The sequence below is a fragment of the Stenella coeruleoalba genome (genome assembly GCF_951394435.1).
Source record: "Stenella coeruleoalba genome assembly, chromosome: X".
In the NCBI taxonomy this organism is placed as follows: Eukaryota; Metazoa; Chordata; class Mammalia; order Artiodactyla; family Delphinidae; genus Stenella; species Stenella coeruleoalba.
The window spans coordinates 82,675,103-82,690,401 of NC_137152.1; positions in this window are offsets into that span (position 1 = coordinate 82,675,103).

Sequence of the window (15,299 nt, forward strand, 5' to 3'; positions counted from 1 at the left end):
TTCTAGAGACCTGGGTCTATGTTCCTTTCCTCCCACTAATGAGCTTGGTTTTCCTCATATGTAAAGATTAGGGAGATGGCCTGTGTCATCAGGTTGTTTTTACCCATTCAGCATTTTATGATCTAGGATCTGATACTCATTCCTTGTTAAGCATTGATTTTGTCCCCCACCAAAATATGCTGGAGTCATAACCCCCAGTACCTTAGAATGTGACCTTATTTGGAGATAAGGACTTTATAGAGGTAATCAAGTTAAAATGAGGACATAGCCATGGCTCATTGAAAGGCTTTCTCCTTTTATTGGGACATAATTGGAATAATTGTTTACGCAACCAAGGCCTTGCCTTGGTATATTTTGGTGTACTCAAGAAAAGAAGAAATCATCCAATTTAAACGTACTGCAGATAAAATCTGGTAAGGAGATGTTCTTGGATATGATTCCTAGCCTCAGGATAAGGAAATAATAAAAGGCTTTTAAAAGTGCATTTTGACAATCCTTATGAAAATTTTGGCAAAGCAAACTAAAGGAGGCCTGTCTGGTAAATTAAATTTCTTCCTGCACCTATAAAAAATAATCAGACCAAGTCTAATGAGACCAGCCTTATTCTGTGATCAAGAATAATCTTTCTTTGAGATTAATTTTATCAGCAAGAGGAGACTATACAGAAAAAATTATGCTTCAAAGGAAAACTATGCATTGTCTATAGTACAATTTCTACATTGTCTCATTCTGCTTCTACGGGAGTTATTTTACAACCTGAAAACATACAGTAATAAAAAATAAGTTTTGTTTATAGATATGAAAGTGAGTTTTATCCTGGAGAGAATAATTCTCCTTTCCAGTGGAAAAAGCTGGTTTTGTTTTCATCTAAAGGTTTATTTCAATATTCTTGATTTATAAATATGTCTGTGTTTTGGATTCTCTTTTAAACAAGTTATAACACCTACCCAACTTCCTCATTATGAGTACAATAAAGTCATTAAGATGCGTTCATTTTATAATTCTATGAGAATCACGATTTTACTTTTTTTGAAAATTATCCTTTATTTATCCTTTAATAAACACTAGAGATGAGCTCAGTGAAAAATGTGTATGAACTATAATGAAGAAAAATATAAATCTGTTTGGAGTTTCAAATGGAAGTATGAATAGAGTCAGCAACAAGCCTTCTTGGGTAGGAACACTCAAATGTGAATTTGCCCCTAAATAAATCTGTAAAATCAAAGCAATCCCCCAAAGATTTTCCTATTAGAAAATTTCTAGACTGGTATTTCTTTTCTAATTTGAAAAAAACAGAAAACAATCTGAAACTTACTTGGAACACTATCAAAGGGAAGCAGAAAAATTCTGAAAATGTATAAAAAAGAAATGAACTAACAGATTTGGTAAATAAATTATAAAGTAAGGTATATGTAGTATATGATGAAAATGGAAAATAAAGTGAGAAAGTATCTAAAGACAAGCAACCTTTTGAAATCATGTTGAGTCTAATTTGAATAAATACAAATCTTATCAGGTAATATTTGGGCAAAAAAATAATTTTAGAGCATGTGTGTAACAAAATGGAAAAAGAAAGAGAGAGAACCATGTGGGCTCACTCTGAGATTTAACATTTGTAGAGTGCCAGTAAAAACAGGAACTTCAATTTATCACAACCATTATTTCATAAACTCATAGGACTCAAAAAAATCTTTGGATCTATTGACTGGGTTCTCCCTAATAGTGGAGAATGTCACTGACAGTGGTACACATGATGGTCATAGTTTCAGAGGGGAGGCTGTTACTGAGCTGAATCTTCTTAGTAACATGTCAGCAAAGCAAAAAATCTCAGTGAATGGGCTCAAGAGCAGAATGGAGAAGGCAGAGGATCCTTCTACAGGTAGGTAGAACAACTGTCCTAGCAGGCCCCAAGCAACACATTGACATACTTTGTCTTGGTAAGGCATTTTAGGCCCTTCTTGGGAGAAGCAAAATCATATCTCAAGACATTATGACAAACTCATTTTGAAAAAGAGGTGTGAGTTGGAGAACGAGGGAGGATGATTATATACAGATTGTATTCAAATGAGCCTCAGAAATAGATGTGAACACTGACTGCCTTAAAAGCAATGGCAGGTTAGGTTGTTTATTTAAAATGTTTCTTGCTTTTTGAGGTTGGATTGTATTGCTAGAAACCTCCCTGTTAGAAATGTTGTGCTGCATCCCATAGGTTTTGGGTCGTGGTGATTTTTTGGTTCTTTTTTTGCTCTATGCGAGCCTCTCAATGTTGTGGCCTCTCCCATTGCAGAGTACAGGCTCCGGACGTGCAGGCTCAGCGGCCATGGCTCACGGGCCCAGCCACTCCGCAGCATGTGGGATCTTCCTGGACTGGGGCACGAACCCGTGTCCCCTGCATCAGCAGGTGGACTCTCAACCACTGCACCACCAGGGAAGCCTGGGTCATGGTGTTTTCATTGTCACTTGTCTCTAGGTATTTTTTGATTTCCTCTTTGATTTCCTCAGTGATCTCTTGGTTATTTAGTAGTGTATTGTTTAGCCTCCATGTGTTTGTATTTTTTACAGGTCTTTTCCTGTAATTGATATCTAGTCTCATAGCGTTGTGGTAGGAAAAGATACTTGATACAACTTCAATTTTCTTAAATTTACCAAGGCTTGATTTGTGACCCAAGATATGATCTATCCTGGAGAATGTTCCATGAACACTTGAGAAAAATGTGTATTCTCTTGTTTTGGGGTGGAATTTCCTATAAATATCAATTAAGTCCATCTTGTTTAATGTATCATTTAAAGCTTGTGTTTCCTTATTTATTTTCATTTTGGATGATCTGTCCATTGGAGAAAGTGGGGTGTTAAAGTACCCTACTATGATTGTGTTACTGTCAATTTCCCCTTTTATGGCTGTTAGCATTTCCCTTATGCTTTGAGGTGCTCCTATCTTGGGTGCATAAATATTTATAATTGTTATATCTTCTTCTTGGATTGATACCTTGATCATTATGTAGTGTCCTTCTATGTCTCTTGTAATATTCTTTGTTTTAAAGTCTATTTTGTCTAATATGAGAATTGCTACCCCAGCTTTCTTTTGGTTTCCATGTGCATGGAATATATTTTTCTATCCCCTCACTTTCAGCCTGTATGTGTCCCTAGGTCTGAAGTGGATTTCTTATAGACAGCATAGTTATGGGTCTTGTTTTTGTATCCATTAAGCCAGTCTATGTCTTTTGGTCGGAGCATATATTCCATTTGCATTTAAGGCAGTTATCGATATGTATGTTCCTATTACTAATTTCTTAATTGTTTTGGGTTTGTTATTGTAGGTCTTTTCCTTCTATTGTGTTTCCTGCCTAAAGAATATCCTTTAGCATTTGTTGTAAAGCTGGTTTTGTGGTGCTGAATTCTCTTAGCTTCTGCTTGTCTGTAAAGGTTTTAATTTCTCCATCAAATCTGAGTGAGATTTTGCAAGAAACAAGAAACGTCTTAAATAAAAAAACCTAAACTTACAACTAAAGCAATTAGAGAAAGAAGAACAAGAAAGCCCCAGTTAGCAGAAGGAAAGAAATCATAAATTTCAGATCAGAAATTAATGAAAAAGAAATGAAGGAAACAACAGCAAAGATCAATAAAACTAAAAGCTGGTTCTTAAGAAGATAAACAAAATTGATAAACCATTAGCCAGACTCATCAAAAAAAAAAAAGGGAGAAGACTCAAATCAATAGAATTAGAAATGAAAAAGGACAAGTAACAACTGACACTGCAGAAATACAAAGAATCATGAGAGATTACTACAAGCAACTATATGCCAATAAAATGGACAACCTGGAAGAAATGGGCAAATTCTTAGAAAAGCACAACCTTCCGAGACTGAACCAGAAAGAAATAGAAAACATAAACAGACCAGTCACAAGCACAGAAATTGAGACTGTGATTAAAAATTTTGCAACAAACAGAAGCCCAGGACCAGATGGCTTCACAGGCGAATTCTATCAAACATTTAGAGAAGAGCTAACACCTGTCCTTCTCAAACTCTTCCAAAATATAGCAGAGGGAGGAACACTCCCAAACCTCATTCTACGAGGCCACCATCACCCTGATACCAAAACCAGATAAAGATGTCACAAAGAAAGAAGGCTACAGGCCAATATCACTGATGAACATAGATGCAAAATTCCTCAACAAAATACTAGCAAACAGAATCCAACAGCACATTAAAAGGATCATACACCATGATCAAGTGGGGTTTATCCCAGGAATGCAAGGATTCTTCAATATACGCAAGTCAATCAATATGATACACCATATTAATAAATTGAAGGAGAAAAACCATATGATCATCTCAATAGATGCAGGAGAAGCTTTCAAAAAAATTCAACACCCATTTATGATAAAAACCCTCCAGAAAGTAGGCATAGAGGGAACTTACCTCAACATAATAAAGGCCATATATGACAAAACCACAGCCAACCTCATTGTCAATGGTGAAAAATTGAACCATTTCCTCTAAGATCAGGAACAAGACAAGGTTGCCCACTCTCACCACTATTATTCAACATAGTTTTGGAAGTTTTAGCCACAGTAATCAGAGAAGGCAAAGAAATAAAAGGAATCCAAGTTGGAAAGAAGAAGTAAAGCTGTCACTGTTTGCAGATGACATGATACTATACATAGAGAATCCTAAAGATGCTACCAGAAAACTACTAGAGCTAATCAATGAATTTGGTAGAGTAACAGGATAGAAAATTAATGCACAGAAATCTCTTGCATTCTTATACACTAATGATGAAAAATCTGAAAGTGAAATTAAGGAAACACTCCCATTTACCATTGCAACATAAAAGAATAAAATACCTAGGAATAAATGTACCTAAGGAGACAAAAGACCTGTACGCAGAAAACTATAAGACACTGATGAATGAAATTAAAGATGATACAAAGAGATGGAGAGATATACCATGTCCTTGGATTGGAAGAATCAACATTGTGAAAATGAGTATAGTACACAAAACAATCTACAGATTCAATGCAATCCCTATGAAACTACCACTTGCATTTTTCACAGAACTAGAACAAAAAATCTCAGTTTGTATGGAAACACAAAAGACCCTGAATAGCCGAAGCAATCCTGAGAAAGAAAAACAGAGCTGGAGGAATCAGGCTCCCAGACTTCAGACTATACTACAAAGCTACAGTACTACAGTAATCAAGACAGTATGGTACTGGCACAAAAACAGAAATATAGATTAATGGAACAGGATAGAAAGCCCAGAGATAAACCCATGCCCCTATGGTTAACTAATCTATGACAAAGGAGGTAAGGATATACAATGGAGAAAAAGACAGTCCCTTCGACAAGTGGTGCTGGGAAAACTGAACAGCTACATGTAAAAGAATGAAATTAGAACACTCCCTAACACCATACACAAAAATAAACTCAAAATGGATTAAAGACCTAAATATAAGGCCAGACACTATAAAACTCTTAGAGGAAAACATAGGAAGAATGCTCTGTGACATAAATCTCAGCAAGATCCTTTTTGACTGACCTCCTACAGAAATGGAAATAAAAACAAAAATAAACAAATGGGACCTAATGAAACTTAAAAGCTTTTGCACAGAAAAGGAAATGATAAACAAGACGAAAATACAGCCCATAGAATGGGAGAATATATTTGCAAATGAAGCAACTGACAAAGGATTAATCTCCAAAATTTACAAGCAGCTCATGCAGCTTAATATCAAAAAAACAAACAACCCAATCCAAAAATGGGCAGAACACCTAAATAGACATTTCTCCAAAGAAGATATACAGATTGCCAACAAACACATGAAAGGAGGCTCAATAGCACTAATCATTAGAAAATTGCAAATCAAAACTGCCATGAGGCATCACCTCACACCAGTCAAAATGGCCATCCTCAAAAATCGAGAAACAATAAATGCTGGAAAGGGTGTCGGGAAAAGGGAACCCTTTTGCACTTTTGGTGGGAAAGTAAATTGATACAGCCACTATGGAGAACAGTATGGAGGTTTCTTAAAAACACTAAATATAGAACTAGCATACAGCCCAGCAATCTCACTACAGGGCATATACCCTGAGAAAACCATAATTCAAAAAGAGTCATGTACCGCAATGTTCATTGCAGCACTATTTACATGGCCAGGACATGGAAGCAACCTAAGTGTCCATCGACAGAAGAATGGATAAAGAAGATGTGGCACATATATACAATGGAATGTTACTCAGCCATGAAAAGAAGCGAAACTGAGTTATTTGTAGTGAGGTGGATGGACCTAGAGTCTGTCATACAGAGTGAAGTAATTCAGATAGAGAAAAAGAAATACCGTATGCTAACACATATATATGGAATCTAAAAATATATATATGGTTCTGAAGAACCTAGGGGCAGGACAGGAATACAGACGCAGACGTAGGGAATGAACTTGAGAACACGGGGAGGGGGAAGGGTAAGCTGGGACGAAGTGAGAAAGTGGCAGGGACATATATACACTACCAAATATAAAATGGATAGCTAGTGGGAAGCAGTGGCATAGCACAGAGAGATCAGCTGGGTGCTTTGTAACCACCTAGAGGGATAGGATAGGGGGGGTGGGAGGGAGATGCAAGAGGGAGGAGATATGGGGATATATGTATCCTCATGTATGTGTGATTCACTTTGTTATAAAGCAGAAACTAACACACCATTGTAGAGCAGTTATACTCCAATAAAGACATTTAAAAAATTTTTTTAAATTAGAAAAAAAAAAGCAATGGCAGATGTCAGACAAACTTGCAACTTCCAAGATATCTCTGATTGTATGGCAGGCTTAAATGACGTCATCCATTTAGCATGCAAATCACAATATACCTCCATTTCTTCAAGTGCCTCCTAATAAGGGATTTCATTCCAAGAATGCTAGGATGATTTTATATTGGAATACCATAAGTGTAATTTATTTGAATAAAGTAAAAGATAAAAAAATTTCATCTTAAACATTACTAAAAGGGCATGTGTTAATGTTTGATGTTTTTTTATAGTACCTAAGATGCTTAGAAATATAAAAATGTTATTTTGAACTGTTAGACCTCAAAAAAGCCCAATATCATGTTTGCTGAAGTAATGCTAATGTCATCACTCTTAGAGTCAATGTGACAAGAAAATTTTACACTAGCATTACTATTTGAGAGTATACAAAACATTAGGAAAGTGAAGTTTAAAAAGGTTTGACTGCTGAAGGACAAAAAAAAAAAAAATTCCAGCTATTTACTTAGTTGCAGTGCAAGTGGATCAACTGAAAATGTAACAGAGCGTGACCCTATGGGGCCTTCGCAAGACAGACCCCGCCTTCAATATCCTCTGCTTTTCTCTTGTTTGTAGAAAAGCTGTAGTCTCCCACACTTACCCTGAGTAACAAAAACCTGGCTCAAGAATGACTGAAAGGATGTGACCATATAAAAACAAAAGTAGCAGTTGGTCCAGGAGGACTGGTAGGAATTTTAACAGTAAATCAGTCATATGGCAGTCACAGAATCTTTAGCTCCTAGATAACAGTATCTGCTGCACATTTCCCGAGTTGTTTTACAGATGCTAAAACCCCACCAAATGGAAGACATTAACTACTTGATGATTGTGAGCACATTGCCCCCAGACCTACTGGAGCCTGAGGATTGATAATGTTAACCCCTGTGACACCTTCCTTTTACCTCACCATCAACAAATCAGATCATTGTGCATGAGCTGATCACATACCTTGCAACTCCCCTCACTCACCTGGCCTTTAAAAATGCTTCCCTGAAACCCATCAAGGAGTTCAGGTTTTTTTGAACATTAGCTGCCCTGGACTACTGCCTTGCAATAAATGCGGCACTTTGTTTCACCACAACCCAGTGTCAGCAGATTGGCTTTATTGCCCGTGGGTGAGCAGACCCAATTTTGTTCAGTAACAATATTTAGCCCAAATATTGCATGCAACGTACTAATGCTAAAAAATTATTCATCGTTTATCTGAAGTTCAAATTTCACTGGGCATTCTGTATTTTTATTTGCTAAGTCTGGCAAACTAATTACATGATAACCTAAAATGCAAGTTCATATAAAAAATGTGTGGACAAAAATTGCTGCCTACCATTCCAGTAAACAACAAAAGTTATCAGCCATCAAGCCATCAGCCACTTGCAACCGCCCCCTACAGGTGTGCCCGGAGGGGAATTCAGGATGGAGAAAATGAAACATTCTGTGCTCTGGATACTGGCCCTAGATAGTTAAGATGCATATCTAAGGAATAATTTCAATGGGCCCAGATTCTTGCATCTTCCCATACATAGAAAAGCAGTAAAACCATTAACTTGAGATGTCTGTTTTTCTGTTTGATTTTGACTTATTTGACATCACACACATAATACACTTCTGGAAATTCCACTGTATACCCATGGAAGGATGGGTGTGGAAAAACAATAACATCATTATGAAAAATAGTTTTGACCTTACAGAACCCCTTAAAGGCTTACCTAGAAAAATAACTGCCAGAACTGCCCTTTTAGTAAAGCAGTAAAATGGAATATTATTGGACACAATCCACTATTTTCTTCTGAACAAATTTCACTACAGATACATTAAACTTGAGATCAGATAATATTTAGCTCATTATAAGAATGACATCTTAAAATCAGCATAATGCCACAAGACCAAAAATTAAAATAGATCCAAATTTACTGGGCTATAGTTATTACTATTTTTTAAAAAAATATGTGGAGCTGAAAAAAGCCTTTGGTGTTTGTTACTCAAATCCTCCTGAGGGCAGTAAGTCTGTGGCTGATGTACTTGGTGATGGCCTTGGTATCTTCAGACCCAGTGTAATCAACCACCTTTATGGGTAGCAGGCACAAGGCTGTTTATATCTCCCTGGAGTTGACATTTGTGCAACTTGTGCTACAGGCAATGTAGGAGGCCTTGTCTGAGACGCACTTGAGTATGTAGTAAAGGAAAGAATTCATGATGTTCATGGCCTTTGATGAAATGCCAATGTCAAAGCAAACATGCTTCGGAATCTTGTAGACATAGGTGGAGTAACTCAGCATCTCATTCACTTTTTTCTCTTTTACTGGGTTTTAGAGGTAGCTTTCTTGGAACATTTATTGCTAAACAGAAAAGTTAGTAGAAAGCTCAGGCATGTTGGTAATATCTTTCCAGTGCCTTGGAAAAAAGAGAATGACTCTTAGTGATAGGATGGGTCTCATATATAGGCCCCACATTCAAATGAGGTCTTGGGCGAACATAATAATTCAATTGGATAAAATGCTATGCAGGAAAGCCCATCAATAAACCACACCACATTAGATGTGACAAGATAGTCCCCCTAATTGTGGTGAGCCAATTAAAAGGCAAGAAGCCTAGGAGATTCCTGTGGACTCCACCAAAAGAACTTTGAAATGATGCCCCTATAGCACCAACACTATAGAGATGTCAGCTTCAGCCCTTGAAAAAGTATGACCTCTATAACTCATAATGCCAGAGGATTGACACTGGCTACATTTGGGACACTTGTCCTCTGATCCAGAATCCCACTGTTGTCTCAGTATGGGGCCACCTTGGCTTAAAAATGAACTCTCTGACTTGGGGAAACATAGTGGTTCTGGAAAACCAGGGACCTTGCTGACCAGTCACTGCCTCTGATCTTATCAAAGTACCTATAGGTAATAATACTATATTATATACTTCAAAAAAGGAAAGGGAGTACAGGAATGCAATCCCCCCCATTACTAGAGAGGTGGCCTAAAATAATAAGAAGGTCACAGACACCCCAAAACACACTGCCAGACAGGGACCTGCCGACCAGAAAGAAAAGATCCATCTTCATCCATCAGAACACTGGCACTAGTCCCCTCCACCAGGAAACCTACACAATCCACTGAACCAACCTTAGCCACTGGGGGCAGACACCAAAAACAATGGGAACTACGAACCTGCAGCCTGTGAAAGCAGACCCCAAATACAGTAAGTTAAGCAAAATGACAAGACAAAGAAACACACAGCAGATAAAGGAGCAAGGTAAAAACCCACCAGAACTAACAAATGAAGAGGAAACAGGCAGTCTACCTGAAAGAGAATTCAGAATAATGATAGTAAAGAAGATCCAAAATCGTGGAAATAGAATGGAGAAAATACAAGAAACATTTAACAAGGACCTAGAAGAACTAAAGAGCAAACAAACAATCATGAACAACACAATAAATGAAATTAAAAATTCTCTGGAAGGGAACAATAGCAGAATAACTGAGGCAAAAGAACGGATAAGTGACCTGGAAGATAAAATAGTGGGAAAAACTACTGCAGAGCAGAATAAAGAAAAAAGAATGAAAAGAATTGAGGACAGTAGCCCAGGGGAAGATGGCAGAAGAGTAAGATGCGATCACCTTCCTCCCCACAAATGCACCAGAAATACATCTACACGTGGAACAACTCCTACAGAACACCTACTGAATGCTGGCAGAAGACCTCAGACCTCCCAAAAGGCAAGAAACCCTCCACGTACCTGGGTAGGGCAAAAGAGAAAAGAATAAACAGAGACAAAAGGATAGAGACGGGACCTGCACCAGTGGGACGGAGCTGTGAAGGAGGAAAGGTTTCCACACAGTAGGAAGCCCCTTCGCGGGCAGAGACTGTGGGTGGTAGTGAGGGAAAGCTTCGGAGCCGGGGAGGAGAGCACAGCAACAGCAGTGTGGGGGGCAAAGCGGAGAGATTCCCGCACAGAGGATCAGTGCTGACTGGCACTCACCAGACCGAGAGTCTTGTCTGCTCCCCATCTGGGGCGGGCAGGGCTGGTAGCTGAGGCTTGGGCTTCGGTCGGAGCACAGGGAGAGAACTGGGGTTGGCAGTGTGAACACAGCCTGCAGGGGACTAGTGCGCCACGGCTGGTGGGGAGGGAGTCCGGGGGAAAGTCTGGACCTGCTGAAGAGACAAGAGACTTTTTCTTCCCTCTTTGTTTCCTGGTGCGCGAGGAGAGGGGATTAAGAACGTTGCTTAAAGAAGCTCCAGAGACGGGCGCGAGGCACGGCTAAAAGCGCAGATCCCAGAGACAGGCATGAGATGCTAAGGCTGCTGCTGCCACCACCAAGAAGCCTCTGTGCGAGCACAGGTCACTATCCACACACCCCTTGCAGGGAGCCTGTGCAGCCCGCCACTGCCACGGTCCCGGGATCCAGGGACAACTCCCCCGGGAGAACGCACGGTGTGCCTCAGGCTGGTGCAACATCACACCAGCCTCTGCCACTGCAGGCTCACCCCGCACTCCGTGCCCCTGCCTCTGCCCGGCCTGAGTGAGGCAGAGCCCCGGAATCAGTGGCTCCTTTAACCCCGTCCTGTCTGAGCGAAGAACATACGCCCTCCAGCGACCTACACGCAGAGGTGGGGCCAAATCCAAAGCTGAGCCCCTGGGAGCTGTGAGAACAAAGAAGAGAAAAGGAAATCTCTCCCAGCAGCCTCAGAAGCAGCGAATTAAAGCTCCACAATCAATGTGATGTACCCAGCATCTGTGGAATACATGAATAGACAACAAATCATCCCAAATTAAGGAGGTGGACTTTGAAAGCAAGATTTAAGATTTCTTCCCCTTTTCCTCTTTTTGTGAGTGTGTATGTGTATGTTTCTGTGTGAGATTTTGTCTGTATAGATTTGCTTCCACCATTTGTCCGAGGGTTCTCTCCATCTGTTTTGTTTTTTAATTTTTTTCTTAATAATTACTTTTTATTTTAATGACTTCATTTTATTGTACTTTATCTTCATTCTTTCTTTCCTTCCTTCCCTCCTTTAGACAACGAATCATCCCAAATTGTGGAGGTGGACTTTGAGAGCAAGACTTATGATGTTTTCCCCTTTTCCTCTTTTTGTGAGTGTGTATGTGTATGCTTCTGTGTGAGATTTTGTCTGTAGAGCTTTGCTTCCAACATTTGTCCTAGAGTTCTATCCATCCGTTTTCTTTTTCTCTTAATAATTATATTTTAATAACTTTATTATATTTTATCTTACTTTATTATATTTTAATTATCTTCTTTCTTTCTTTTTTCCTTCCTTCCCTCCTTCTTTCCTTCCTCCCTCCCTCCCTCCTTCCCTCCTTCCCTCCCTTCTTTCTTCCTTCCTTTCTTTCTTTCTTTCTTTCTTTCTTTCTTTCTTTCTTTCTTTCTTTCTTTCTTTCTTTCTAATTTTTCTCCCTTTTATTCTGAGTGGTGTGGATGAAAGGATCTTGGTGCTGCAGGCAGGAGTCAGTCCTGTGCCTCTGAGGTAGGAGAGTCAACTTCAGGACACTGGTCCAAAAGAGACCTCCCAGCTCCACATAATATCAAATGGCAAAAATCTCCCAGAGATCTCCATCTCAACACCAGCACCGAGCTTCACTCAATGACCAGCAAGCTACAGTGCTGGACACCCTATGCCAAACAAAAAGCAAGACAGGAACACAAACCCACCCATTAGCAGAGAGGCTCCCTAAAATCATAATAAGTCCACAGACACCCCAAAACACACCACCAGATGTGGACATGCCCACCAGAAAGACAAGATCCAGCCTCATCCACCAGAACACAGGCACTAGTTTCCTCCACCAGGAAGCCTACACAACCCACTGAAGCAACCTTAGCCACTGGGGACAGACACCAAAAACAATGGGAAATACGAACCTGTAGCCTGCAAAAAGGAGACCCCAAACACAGTAAGATAAGCAAAATGAGAAGATAGAAAAACATACAGCAGATGAAGGAGCAAGATTAAAACCCACAAGACCTAACAAATGAAGAGGAAATAGGCAGTCTACCTGAAAAACAATTCAGAATAATGATAGTAAAGGTGATACAAAATTTTGGAAATAGAATAGACAAAATGCAAGTAACATTTAACAAGGACCTAGAAGAACTAAACATGAAACAAACAACGATGAGCAACACAATAAATGAAATGAAAAATACTCTAGATGGGATCAATAGCAGAATAACTGAGGCATAATAACGGATAAGTGACCTGGAAGATAAAATAGTGGAAATAACTACTGCAGAGCAGAATAAAGAAAAAAGAATGAAAAGAACTGAGGACAGTCTCAGAGACCTCTGGGACAATATTAAACACACCAACATTCGAATTATAGGGTTTCCAGAAGAAGAAGAGAAAAAGAAAGGGACTGAGAAGATGTATCAAGAGGTTATAGTTGAAAACTTCCCTAATAAGGGAAAAGAAAGAGTTAATCAAGTCCAGGAAGCACAGAGAGTCCCATACAGGATAAATCCAAGGAGAAACACACCAAGACACATATTAATCAAACTATCAAAAATTAAATACAAAGGAAAAATATTAAAAGCAGCAAGGGAAAAAACAACAAATAACATACAAGGAAATCCCCATAAGGTTAACAGCTGATCTTTCAGCAGAAACTCTTTATTCTGCTCTGCAGTAGTTATTTCCAATATTTTATCTTCCAGGTCACTTATCCATTCTTCTGCCTCAGTTATTCTGCTATTGATCCCATCTAGAGTATTTTTAATTTCATTTATTTTGTTGTTCATCATGCTTGTTTCATCTTTAGTTCTTCTAGGTCCTTGTTAAATGTTTATTGCATTTTGTCTATTCTATTTCCAAGATTTTGGATCATCTTTACTATCATTATTCTGAATTCTTTTTCAGGTAGACTGCATATTTCTACTTCATTTGTTAGGTCTGGTGGGTTTTTATCTTGCTCCTTCATCTGCTGTGTGTTTTTCTGTCTTCTCATTTTGCTTATCTTACTGTGTTTGGGGTCTCCTTTTTGCAGTCTGCAGGTATGTATCTCCCGTTGTTTTTGGTGTCTGCCCCCAGTGGCTAAGGATAGTTCAGTGGGTTGTGTAGGCTTCCTGGTGGAGGGGACTAGTGCCTGTGTTCTGGTGGATGAGGCTGGGTCTTGTATTTCTGTTGGGCAGGTCCACATCTGGTGGTGTGTTTTGGGGTTTCTGTGGACTTATTATGACTTTAGGCAGCCTTGCTGCTAATGGGTGTGGTTGTGTTCCTGTTTTGCTAGTTGTTTGGCATAGGGTGTCCAGCACTGTAGCTTGCTGGTCATTGAGTGAAGCTCGGTGCTGGTGTTGAGATGGAGATATCTGGGAGATTTTTGCCATTTGATATTATATGGACCTGGGAGGTCTCTTGTGGACCAGTGTCCTGAAGTTGGCTCTCCCACCTCAGAATCACAGCACTGACGCCTGGCTGCAGCACCAAGTGCCTTTCATCCACATGGCTCAGAATAAAAGGGAGAAAATGTAGAAAGAAAGAAAGAAAGAAAGAAAGCAAGGAAGAAAGAAAGAAATAAAGAAAGGAGTGAGGGAGGAAGGAAGGAAGGAAGGAGGGAAAAAAGGAAAGAAAGAAAGAAGAAGATAAAATAAAGTAAGATAAAATAAAATAAAGTTATTCAAATAAATAATTATTAAGAAAAAATATATATTTTTAAAACAAAAAACAAACAAAACAAAAAAAACCCCAAAAAACAAAAACAATAAAAAAAAAAACCGGACAGATAGAACCTTAGGACAAATGGTGAAAGCAAAGCTATACAGACAAATCTCCCACATAAGCATACACACACACACACTCACAAAAAAGCGGAAAAGGGGAAAAAATCATAAATCTTGCTCTCAAAGTCCACCTCCTCAATTTGGGATGATTCGTTGTCTATTCATGTATTCCACAGATGCAGGGTACATCAAGTTGATTGTGGAGCTTTAATCCGCTGCTTCTGAGGCTGCTGGGAGAGATTTCCCTTTCTCTTCTTTGTTCTCACAGCTCCCAGGGCTCAGTTTTAGATTTGGCTCCGCCTCTGCATGTAGGTCGCAGGACAGCGTCTGTTCTTCGCTCAGACAGGACTGGGTCAAAGGAGCAGCTGCTTTGGGGACTCTGGCTCACTCAGGCCGGGGCGAGGGAGAGGTACGGAGTGCAGGGTGAGCCTGTGGCAGCAGAGGCCGACGTGACATTGCAGCAGCCTGAGGCGCGCCATGCGTTCTCTTGGGGAAGTTGTCCCTGGATTCCGGGACTCTGGCAGTGGCGAGCTGCACAGGCTCCCCGGAAGGGGGGTGTGGATAGTGATCTGTGCTTGCACACAGGCTTCTTGGTGGCGGCAGCAGCAGCCTTAGCGTCTCATGCCCGTCTCTGGGATCTGCGCTGTTAGCCGCGGCTCATGCTCGTCTCTGGAGCTCCTTTATGCAGCGCTCTTAATCCCCTCTCCTCGTGCACCAGGAAACAAAGAGGGAAGAAAATGTCTCTTGCCTCTTTGGCAGGTTCAGACTTTTCCCTGG